General features: G+C 31.8%; 1 non-coding gene across 1 annotated transcript; it reads right to left on the reverse strand.

Moving 5' to 3' along the window:
* Window positions 1-1,678: 1,678 nt before the first annotated feature.
* Window positions 1,679-1,812, reverse strand: LOC143641236 (small nucleolar RNA SNORA71). Its single transcript, XR_013155263.1, has one exon. It is a non-coding gene; the product is annotated as a small nucleolar RNA SNORA71 (small nucleolar RNA).
* Between the last annotated feature and the right edge of the window lie 9,652 nt (window positions 1,813-11,464).

Below are 11,464 nucleotides of genomic sequence, written 5' to 3' on the forward strand. Positions count from 1 at the left end.
TTATATATACATTTTCTATGCAGACTAATTGTTAAGCAAATTGAATTGGTTTATAATTGTTTAAAATAATTTGATATATATTGAAGATTATATAAATATCTTTTTGTCAAGTACCTTCAATATTATTTACATCTTAGTACTATTCAGAAAAACCTCATAGCCAATATTTTATTGTATGAAATACAGCATCCAATGTGATCATATTGGTCTTTTGGTAGTTTCTGAAAATACACTAGTTATATCTATTAAATTTCACTAGACGTCATTAGTATTCTTGAATTCTATCAGATGTATGATCCTAAACATGTAGATAAATATAACATTTGACATTTATAACACAATAAAGAGGCATTTTGAAAGCAAAATGTAATGAGAAAATATATACTATTATATTATAGTCTCATTTATTGCTGAAACCAAAAGTAAGAAAGATTTGGTGTTAAAAAAAATGAATGATACTAAAATCCTCTGAATCTGTGCTCCTATAGGTTTACTTTAGCAGAGTTAAGTTTATAATTAAAATGAAATAGCAAAAGTGGAAAGCATCAAAACATGGTATTAAAATGAAATACTCATTCATAAGAATGTTATTTTAAGTTACAAAGAAAAATAATAGAAGTAATGAGATATTTTTCCAAAAAGAAATAACAGTGATGAGTTAAGAAGGTAATTTATATCACATAGAAGGTATGAAGGAGTGTGAAACAATCAGTACACATTATGCAGATTCACTATAAAATGTTTCTCCACAGAAAAATTTTTCAACAAAACTTATATAATGTATTTTATTTACAAATAAAACCTCAATTGTGAACCTATTTGGACTAAGGGTATTTTTATCTAATCCATCTTTATACATAAAAGAATATATTATAAAATAATGTAAAAATTTTAAATATTTATTAAATCCTACTTAAAATAAATTGTGTTAAATAAATACCCTATTAATACTAATTGATAATGTGTTCAATATCCTTATTTTATATATATATATATATATATATATATATATATATATATATGCAATTATTCGATTTATAAATAGAATAATGTAGTGTACTATGTAATGAGTTCTCATTTTTATATATATTTAACTTAGCAAAGATGCAATGAAAGTCACTCAAAACAAAACAAGAGAAATAAAGAATGAATGAATGACAGGAGGAGGGGAAGAAGGAATAAATAGTTTAAAGTCATGAAAATTTCGTATTTTCCCAAGAATAAATAAAACAGATTAAATGGTCACCTGAAGTTTTCTCTGTTGTTGTAGAATCAAATCTGACTCTTGTTTGTATCTCATATATCTCAGTCAACTCTAAACTTGAAGAACAGTTAGTGCAATATGATTCTAAAATCAAAACAACTTCTTAAGTAATTATTGTCTAAAAAATAAAACAAAAGTATTCTAGTATAGGAAGAAAATAAATATAAGATTTCCTAAGAACAGTATATCAATTTATTTCATTTTCTTTTTTTTAAAGAGAGAGTGAGAGAGGAGAGAGAGAGAGAGAGAGAGAGAGAGAGAGAGAATTTTTAATATTTATTTTTTAGTTATCGACAGATAAAGCATCTTTGTTTGTACGTGGTGCTGAGGATCGAACCTGGGCTGCACGCATGCCAGGCGAGCGCGCTACCGCTTGAGCCACATCCCCAGCCCTTATTTTTTTCTTAACCAGAATGTGGGAAAGCTACAGGGTTTGGAAGGGATGGATAGACCTTCCAAACATGGGGACAATGTCTTCCAGCCATTCCTTTCCCTGCACTATAAATTACCAGGGCATTAGCAGCTCATGATCACTTTCAAATGCAGGACATATAATTTATTATACAGCATATTTTATAGAGATTTTAAAGAATGACTTGTTTTGGTTTGGGTGTGAGGTGTCCCCCAGAAAGCATAGGTGTGAGACAATGAAAGGAGATTCAGAGGAGAAATGATTGAGATGTAAAAGTCTTAACCCAATTAGTTAATTAATCCCCTAATAGGGATCAAGTGAGTGGTAATGGTAATGGTAGGGTGTGGATGAATGGGATGGGAATTTGGGTGTGGTTTGGGGTATATATTAAAATCTGGCAAGTGGAGACTTCCCTTTCTGCTTCTTGATTATCATGTGAGCTGCTTCCCTCTACCACCCTCTTCTGCCATAATGTTCTGCCTCACCTCAAGCCCTGAGGAGTGGAGCTGGCCTTCTATGGACTAAAATCTCTGAAACAATGAGCCCTCAAATAAAATTTTCCCTCTTGACAATTGTTCTGCTTGAATCTTTTAGTCACAGCTGAAAAAAAAGATGATTCTAATATATATTTTATCAAATAAATTGTTTATTTACTAGCTTAATTTAGAAGTAAGGTCTCATATATATGATGTGACTCTATGGAACTTAATTTAACTGTGAATTTGTAAGTTAAACATAACCTCACTTTATTTTAAGCTTTCTCAATTTAATAATTCAGACACTGTATTTTCTCTTACTTCATTTTATCTTTAACTAAAAACTAGTTTCTAATGACATGTGAAAACATTAAATAAATAATATTAAAACTGGTTTGAATAGTTGATGTATTTGAATTGGTATGAAAAATACATTCCCTTGGAAAAATTGAGCTTTATTTCCTGGTTGTGTCACAGAATCAACTCAAAATATAATTAATTTTACCAAATAAAAATTGATTTCATTCTTCAAAAGAGATAACTACATTTTATTACCATTTTTTCCTCTCTGTTCATTTACATGGCCTTGAAATTTTGCTTATACTACACATATATCCTTAAAAACATTCACAATGTGGAACCCATATGGCCAACCAAAGGAATTCTTAGGGTTAATTGCATAAATAGAAGCTTTTAAAAATGCATTTTTCAAACCACAGGGAAGTACGTGATTATGTATATTTTAAATAGCTGTATCTAAATTTAGCTGTATCTAAATTATTTCATTTTAAAGATAAATTTTAAATTTTATAAGAGAAACAATGGCCAAGTAGGAGAAGAATATTTGTTGTTTAAACAACATTTAGTAAATTATATAGATGCTTAATGCAGATGCTTTTACTTTGACAATGATCTCATGGCTATTACCAAGAAATAGAAAAAGCCCAAAATTCCTCTACCCTGGATATTCCGTGCATCAATGGAAGAACAACCATCCACCAACAAATTAAAAATTATCTACTCCATCTATTCAAACACAAAACTTTTTGAAAATACAATAAAATTGATTATACCCATTTGAGGACAAAATTCTTTTCAGGAAAATGTATAGGTGTGCATTGTATTTGTTTCAGGATGGAATATGTAAATGATAACAGCAATGTTTACCATGATGACTTCCGAAACATAATAAGCACAATGTAATGACAAGCACATTAACAACTTAATTTTTAAATTAAACATATGCTAATTTATAGATTATACATAGATTATACTCTATGTATCTAGGTATCTAAAATGTCATTTATACTTTTAGAATTATGCAATCTGGAATACTAATAACTTGGTTTTAATGTTGATTAAAATTTAACATTTGGGATCACATCTTAGCAATAATACATCAGTGTCTATCCCAGTTTGGAGTGACCCTTATGTTGCATCTGCAAAAGCATTGACAGTTTCCCATTGAAAAGGGTCATCAGGTTCAAGGGATACTAGAAAATTCAAATGTGCTCTATGCAATTTGAAAATTTCCTGTTCTTCAAGGAGGACAAATTGCAAATATAGAGCAGTAAGCATGTTGATGTTCCAGACTAACAGCTATTCTTGTAATCAGTTGACTAAAAAGAAGCAAATATTAAAAATTTCAGGGTACAGGGTGAGGGTGTAGCTAAATATTAGAGCATTTCCCTAGTGTATGTAACACTCTGGTTTCAATCCCTACACCCCGCCCCCCCCCACACACACACAAAGAAAAAAAAAGTAAAGAAAGAAAGAAAAAATAAAAAAAAATTGAAGGGTACATTCAATATAAGTGGGGGATGGTTTTCTTATTTTAAAGGTTGCAACTAAAACAAGTTCAGTGTAATATAGCAGTACCATTTCTGTTGTATCATTCTACTTATTTCCAATGCTTATTCATTTAATCTACACAAATTCAACAAGTAAAGAAATACAACACCCCAAAAAGTTTGGTAAATATAATTCCTAATATATGAAGGAGACCTAGATCATAAAAAACAATCAGAAATCAGATCAATCTGTGTTTTCATGGAATTCTCACAAAAATATATTTTGTGTGGTTGAAAATACATTAGTTTCTGTGATAAGGAATATCAAAATGTTAAGCTTAAAAAATCCAAAGAGATCCAGTTCAGTTATTTATAAGAGACAAAGAAATATACAGGGAAAAGAGGCGGAGAACTTTGGGGATATTCTAAGCTATTTTCTATAGTGATATGTCTCATAATTTGGGAGAATTTATTTTCTATTACTATTATAAAGTTATCCACTTTTTAATACTTTCCTACATATGTGCTGGGTATTGAAATTCCACCCATCAGATGACCTTTGCCAGAATATACATACATATAACTTGATCTAATATTCAATTTGTTCATATTTAATTTATCCCTTAGAAATTTGAAGTTTCAAGTACATAGCAATTAACCTGATGATGTGGGGAAAATGGTTAAAAAGAAGTGATATGATCAGGATCCAAATCCTGGTACTGCTTATATCCAAAGTACATGCTCTCTGTAGCATGCTGCATTGCTTTCTCCATAATCTAATATAGACACACATGTGGCATAAATCAATACCCAATTTTTAACTTTCTGAAAAATGACCATTTTGCTTTTATACAACTACATTAAACAAGAAAAAACATAGGAAGAGTGTGTTACATTCAAAAGTTCTCAATGAGATAATTGTTAAAAATATAGAACTATAGAAAATACTTCTTAGTTGTTTAAAAAGGCTCTTCAAATCACAGAAAGGATATATTTCTTCTAAGAAAATACAAAGTTGGCAATATCAGCACTAAAAACTTTTAAAAGGTTTCACTGACATTCTTTGGAATGATTCTTGAAATTATTATGTGCTATGATTTGAATGTGTTCCCCAGAATTCATGTATTGGAAACTTAAGTCTCCAAGGAACCAGCGTTAAGAGGTTAGACTTTTAAAAGGTATCAAGGTCCTAAGTTATTTGACCTCATGAATGCAGTAGTAAGGTTTCAAATGAATGGGTTCCTTATCATTCCCTTTCCCTCTTTCTCACACCATGGGAAGCCTTCTACTTGTTTCTATGAAGCAGGAAGTCCTTCTCCAGATGTAGCCCTTTGATCTTTGACTTCCTTCTAGTTTTCAGAACTGTGAAACTAAGTTCTGTTCATTATAAATTATACAGTTTGTGGTGTTCTGTTATAGCAACATGAAATGGACTAAGTCAAGATGTAGCCATCATTTCTAAGGAAGTTTGTCATTAATCCCAGTATACAAAAAAGCTGGCAATGTCAATGCTAAGAGTTAAGCATTTTCTTCATAATGCTCAAGTGAAAAAAAAGTGTACATCACTTATTCTTATGAATAAAATTGGATTTGTCTCTGTCTGTACTTAATTATTTTAAAAAGAATTAGATCTATATTTTAAAGCCTTTCTTTTCCTTTCTATGTTATAAAAATCCCAGAAGCCTTGCAATTAAAACAAACTGAGCAAGAGCATTTTCTTTGTTATCTGTTGCTATTATTCCAGAGATTAACACCGCATCCACCCACCTTCATGGGCTATTTGAAAGCAGATTTGTTATTCAAGGCATATACCCTTTCATTGCTATAACATCAAACAATTTTGTAGTGCTCACTATGTCACCATTCAATTTTCAACTGGAAACCTTCCACAGCCAACCCTTCCAGAGGTCTTGCTGCCTTTAGAATGCAAGAAAAGTGAAAGAAGAATCAGACCTCTGTGACCAGCCATTTCCCATCCTTTGAAGTCAACCTCTGCTCATTAACCTCTTAAGCCAACTCTTCCTACCGCAATTTTAGCTCTAAAATCACTTTATTGTGTTTGCAAAGGTCTTTTGACTTTCTCTTCCTAAAGCAGATCAGGATCCCATGTCCAAGACACAAATCCCTGATCACCTTTTTTGGAAGAAGGAGAAAATATCACTTCTCATTCTTTGGTAAATATCACCTCTCAATTTCAGCAGCTGAAGAAAACAGCCACAGTTATTGACTCAATCAATTATATTGCCATCTTCTCTCTCTAGTGTGTACTCCTTGTTAAAACACTGCTTTTCATCTCAGTGTCCCTTGAGAGGTGGACTAAGACAGTGTTTACATGGTTACTGATTTGGATCTTCCTTACACAGCCTCATCTAATCTGTGTGTAAGCAAAGGGATATTTTCACCTTTTTTTTTTTTTTTGCTATTTAGCAATCTGAACTTATTATTATTGGGTTTGTTTGTTTAAACCTTCTTATGAAGTATTTAGACATCAAGCCACAGCATTTCCCATCAATGATGTGTTTTTTTTTAACTCTTAAAGAAGTTATGATAATGCCAATGTCTGCCATTTATTAATGATATTCTCTAAACAAATTCCATATTCACTTTAAAAATTATCCAATTTTCCTATAATTTAACAATTTCTACTGTGAATGAAAATCCTCCCTCTTCACCTATTTATTAGGTAGATGGATAGATAGACAGATATATAGATAGATAGAAATATAGATCTATTAATTTGCATCTAAGGGGGCATATCTAGATTTGAGGAGATGGGAAGCAGTTTTACCTCAGGCTTTAGCAATGTAGACCATTCTTTTTCATTTTTCAGAGCATATTTCAATGTTTTAGACATTCAGAGACTGAGATTAGAGAGGTTAAAAATTACCTTTCCAAAAACTCTCACTTTCAAGGCATTATCTTGTAAGTTTCAAATAAATCAAAGTCTTTAACTAGCTATAAGACAGTCATTTCTCTATGTCCCTTCTGAATCCGCCTGTGCTCCATTTTATACCTACCCCATAATCTCTACTTATTTCCTATGTATTGAGGGAAAAAATAAAAATTATGTTCCTACCAATCCAGCAAATCCCCTCAAACAATATCATTGTTGAGTAATTTTTAAAATAAATTTTAATATCTGTCACAGGCAATCCACTAAACAGATTATGCAGACATAAAGAATACTCACATTTTATACAGGCCATCAGATATATATTATGTGCACATTCTCAGAATAAGTGATGACTTTTCTTCATATAAAAGGATTTGACACATTGATTTGCTATGAATTCTTCCTTAATTCATTTTAAATTTATATGGTGTTTGGAGTAGCTATCAATTCTAGCTATTTGTCATCATCCAAGGAAAAAGTCAAATATCTAGAATGGTGGCAAAGCTGAACTCTCACTGAGATGGCAAAATTTAGGTGTTGTCTTTTCTGATCTCACTGGGTTGTATGTAACTCAGGAATTAGCGTCACGTAGCTTGTTAAAAGCTTCACATGCATGTCATAGGGACATAGGCAGGATACACAATGCAAATTCCCTTGAGAAACTGGGCTTAGAATAGGAAAGTAGGATGAGAGGAAAGTAGGATGAGGACCACTCTCCTCCACTAGTATGATACTTTATAATATATATATATATAATTAACAGAAGACAATCTTTTCAGATTTTTTTCCCATCCTGGGGATTAAACTCAAGGCTTCATGCATGGTAGGCAAGCACTGAACCACTGAACTACATCCCCAGCCCTCACATATGTTCTTGAGGTAGCTAATTTTTTTCATAATGAGTTTAAATAGTTACAAATGGATATCATTCGCAACATATTTAAAATCATAAAAATTGAAAATAATTCTGTTACAGTAGCTTGAAGTATTTCCAAAAGAATCTAGGTATCATTGCTAATTTGTATTCAATATTATGCATACATGATATACATATATATATATGTACAAAATATATAGATATATGTAATATCTTGCATTTTTATTTTAATTTCATTTCTACTTTCTCAGCATAGATTTTTTTTTTACCTATAAACAAATGTAATTTATTAGCAGGGTCAGTGGCACATGCTTATAATCCAAAATACTCAGGAGGCTCAAATAGGAAGATTGCAAGTTTGAGACCAGCCTTCACTATTCAGTGATACCCTGTTTCAAAATAATAGTAATAATGATAATAATAATAAAGGCCTGGGGATGTAATTCAGTGGTAGAGTGTTATAGTGCACATGGGTTCTATTCTCAGTTAAAAAGACTACAAAAATAATTTATAGATTATATGGACTAAATATTTTAACACTGATTTTTCAGTATGGGGTGTTTTTCTCTTTGAATTGAGTTTTGTTGTTGTTTATAGTTATAGATGGACAGTAATGGAGAACATGCCTTTAATTTACTGTGGGGCTCCTTAGCTTCACAAACCCAGTGCTTTACACGTGGTACGAAGCACTCTGCCACTGAGTTAGATCCCCTGTGCTGAATTGTGTTTTTAAATTATTAAATTTGGAATCAAAACATAAACATTGTATACCTTTTAAATGTAACTACTTAAGAAACCCTGTTTTGAAAATCCATCCCTTAAAGCTGTTTTCTTTTTGAGACAAAGTCCCCACAGTGCAATCTTGCTTATTGTGAGAATGTAGGAGAGTGCACTTCATTCCTATATTTTCATAGATCAAGACACCAAGAAAACTTGTTCTCAGAAATAAGTAATTGGGAGTTGAAATATTTTATTATAACAATATCACTCATTTATTTGAATCATTTACAGAATTATAACAAAAATCATAGAGTGATATACTTAAAAGCTCATTTATACTCAGGTGCCCCTGACAACTCAATTCCTTCAAATGTTTGAAAGGCAAAATTGTAATAACCTAAAAACATAGTCATTTGCAAAAGGTTTTGCTATGGAGTCATAAGAGTCAGTTACTTTTTAAAAATGAAAATGAATATTTTAATTGCCTTTTTGTTTTTTATCCTGGAGATTTCAGTACCCAAGGATTAAGTACCAAAGGAATGTTAAAGATGGTTGAGAATGTTATTTCTGCTCTGAAAAAAAGAAACAGTGTTGGGGAAAGATCCTTTTGAAATGGAAAAATTGATAGGATAATACCAATACTTAAACAAGAGTTATTTAAATTTGATTATGAAAAACTGGAACTGCCACCATAAAGAAGCACAAGAAGGCTTTTCCAGAGGTCAAGGCAACCTCTAATCAGATGATTCTTAACAGAAAAAAATTTAAAGATGCCTCAGGTTTTAGCAAAGAGAACAGTTTTATTTGAAGGGGAAATGTGAAGATGTGAATTCTGAGAGAATAATGGGGGCAATCTTGAGAGGCAGATGTGCCCTCCTGGGTCTTGGGTTCTTCTTTTAATGGGAACTTTGTGAGGGCTGGGCATGGGAAGATGCTTGGGAAGTATTTTTGCTTGATCAACTCAGTTTTTTTTATCACAGATTGCAAGAAATTCATTTGTGGTGATTTTGTTCTCTCCAGGTTCCTCAAGCTGACATTGTCTATTCTATCTATATTACTTGTGGAATAGGCCTATAAGTTTCATAAAATATATTTCATTTGTTTCAAATAGTCAGATGATATAATGTGTAGGAAAACATTGTATGTAAGCTTCAATCAAAATAAAGCAAATACAGCAATTTTCAGAAATGAGCTAATATACACTAACTCCAAGATTGAAAGATTTGTCAAAAATTGGGAAGTTATTGGCCTGGAGTAGTAGTATCTTTCCTTATTCGTATTCGCTCCTTTTTACCCATCTTTGTATCCTCTATCCTACCTCATTTCTGTTAAAAGTATCTGACTACCTACAATATTTCAAGGTTATCCTGTTCTCTCAGGGGCTAGCAGATTTTGCTTAAAACTAAGAACCTACAGAAGTCTATAAGGGTATAAATTGTGAAATATGTGTTTGTAAATGATCACAACAGTGGCTGCATTATGTGAAATAGTTTGAGGAGGAAGAAGAAAAGAAGTCAGAGACCTGAGAGGTTTTCCTTAGCATGGAACAAAAGTCATCTATTGTTTTAGTCAGCTTTAATGTTGCTGTGAACAATTGACCTGACAAGAACAAAGTAGAAAAGGAAAACTATTTTGGGTAAGAGTTTCAGAGGCTCATTCCATGGTCCTGATTAGATAGCTCTGGGTCTCAGATGAGAAAGAACACCATGATGGAAGGCCATGGTGAAGAAAAGCTGCTTAGGGAATGGGACCAACAAACAGAAATCTCTGCTTACCAGGGACAAAACATGAACCCCCAAGGGATGCCCAGGGACCTAATTTCTCCAGCCACACCCTATCTTCCTGCAGTCACCACCCAATTAATTCTTATTGGTGAATTAATCTACCAATTAGGTTATACCTCTCAATTAAATCATTTCACCTCTGAAAATTTTCACATTGTCTTACACGTTAGCTATCCAAACCATAAACTTTATATTTCCCTTATCTGCTTTACTCAATGCACCAATAAAGTTTTTTGGGGTTCTTAAAGGTCAACTAATAAAAGAAAATGAACTTATTCAAGAACACAAGTCCCTAACTTCAGAAAGTTTAAAATAGTTATATGACAACCTGCTTACAATTTATCTTTATGCCTGAGAGTGCTTTTTATGAGCAGTTATACCAACATACATTCAAATAGAGTAAAACTATCTTTTATTACAATTGTATCACCACACTTAAGACATTACTACAAAAAGTAAATATGAAATTGTACATCCACAAAGTATTAGTTTGAAGGAAGCTGGATTTTAGTAAACCAATCAATAAGACATGTGTGTGTGTGTGTGTGTGTGTGTGTGTGTGTGTGTGTGTGTGTACTGGTCTTCTTAGTGTAATGAGCATTCAATACCTTAGGACAGAACTATTCTTTACCCAGGTGCTCTATAAATACAAAATAGAAGCCTCAGGTCCTTTTTCTTTCAGAGTGATTAAACCTACATGAATAATTTTGTTTGTTTCTTATAGAAAAAAGGTACAAAACTGAATTTCCTGTTTCTTAACAGTGTTTTTTATTTAATTTCAAAAAATAGGAAGATGAGAGGAAAAGCCAATGTAGACTAAAAAAAAATGTGGTTTAACAGATAGGTTGCGGAAACTAAAATAAATAGAAATAAAATTTAAAAAATTCTTTTGACACTTTGTTAATGAAAGTGTGAGAGAAATACAAATATATTACAGCTGCATATATAAGACCTGAGAAAATTTGCTGATTATAAGGCATAGAGTTAATGGTCTGTAATTGTGCTGTTTTTTGAATGCAGTATCAGTAATGAAGATAACAGATGTTCATGTTAACATGAAAAAAATATTAAAGGAGTGAATGTCTTTTGTTTGGGATAATTAATTCTATACCTCACTCCTACATACAAATGCATATATAAACTGAAGTCAATTCTAAAGAGATCTCAATGAACTAAAAATATACTGAACAAAATTGTATTTAATGGTAACTTAAATTACTATTTTTGGTGTTCTCTGTTACTATCTCA

This window comes from Callospermophilus lateralis, unplaced genomic scaffold, assembly GCF_048772815.1.
Source record: "Callospermophilus lateralis isolate mCalLat2 unplaced genomic scaffold, mCalLat2.hap1 Scaffold_91, whole genome shotgun sequence".
Lineage (NCBI taxonomy): Eukaryota > Metazoa > Chordata > Mammalia > Rodentia > Sciuridae > Callospermophilus > Callospermophilus lateralis.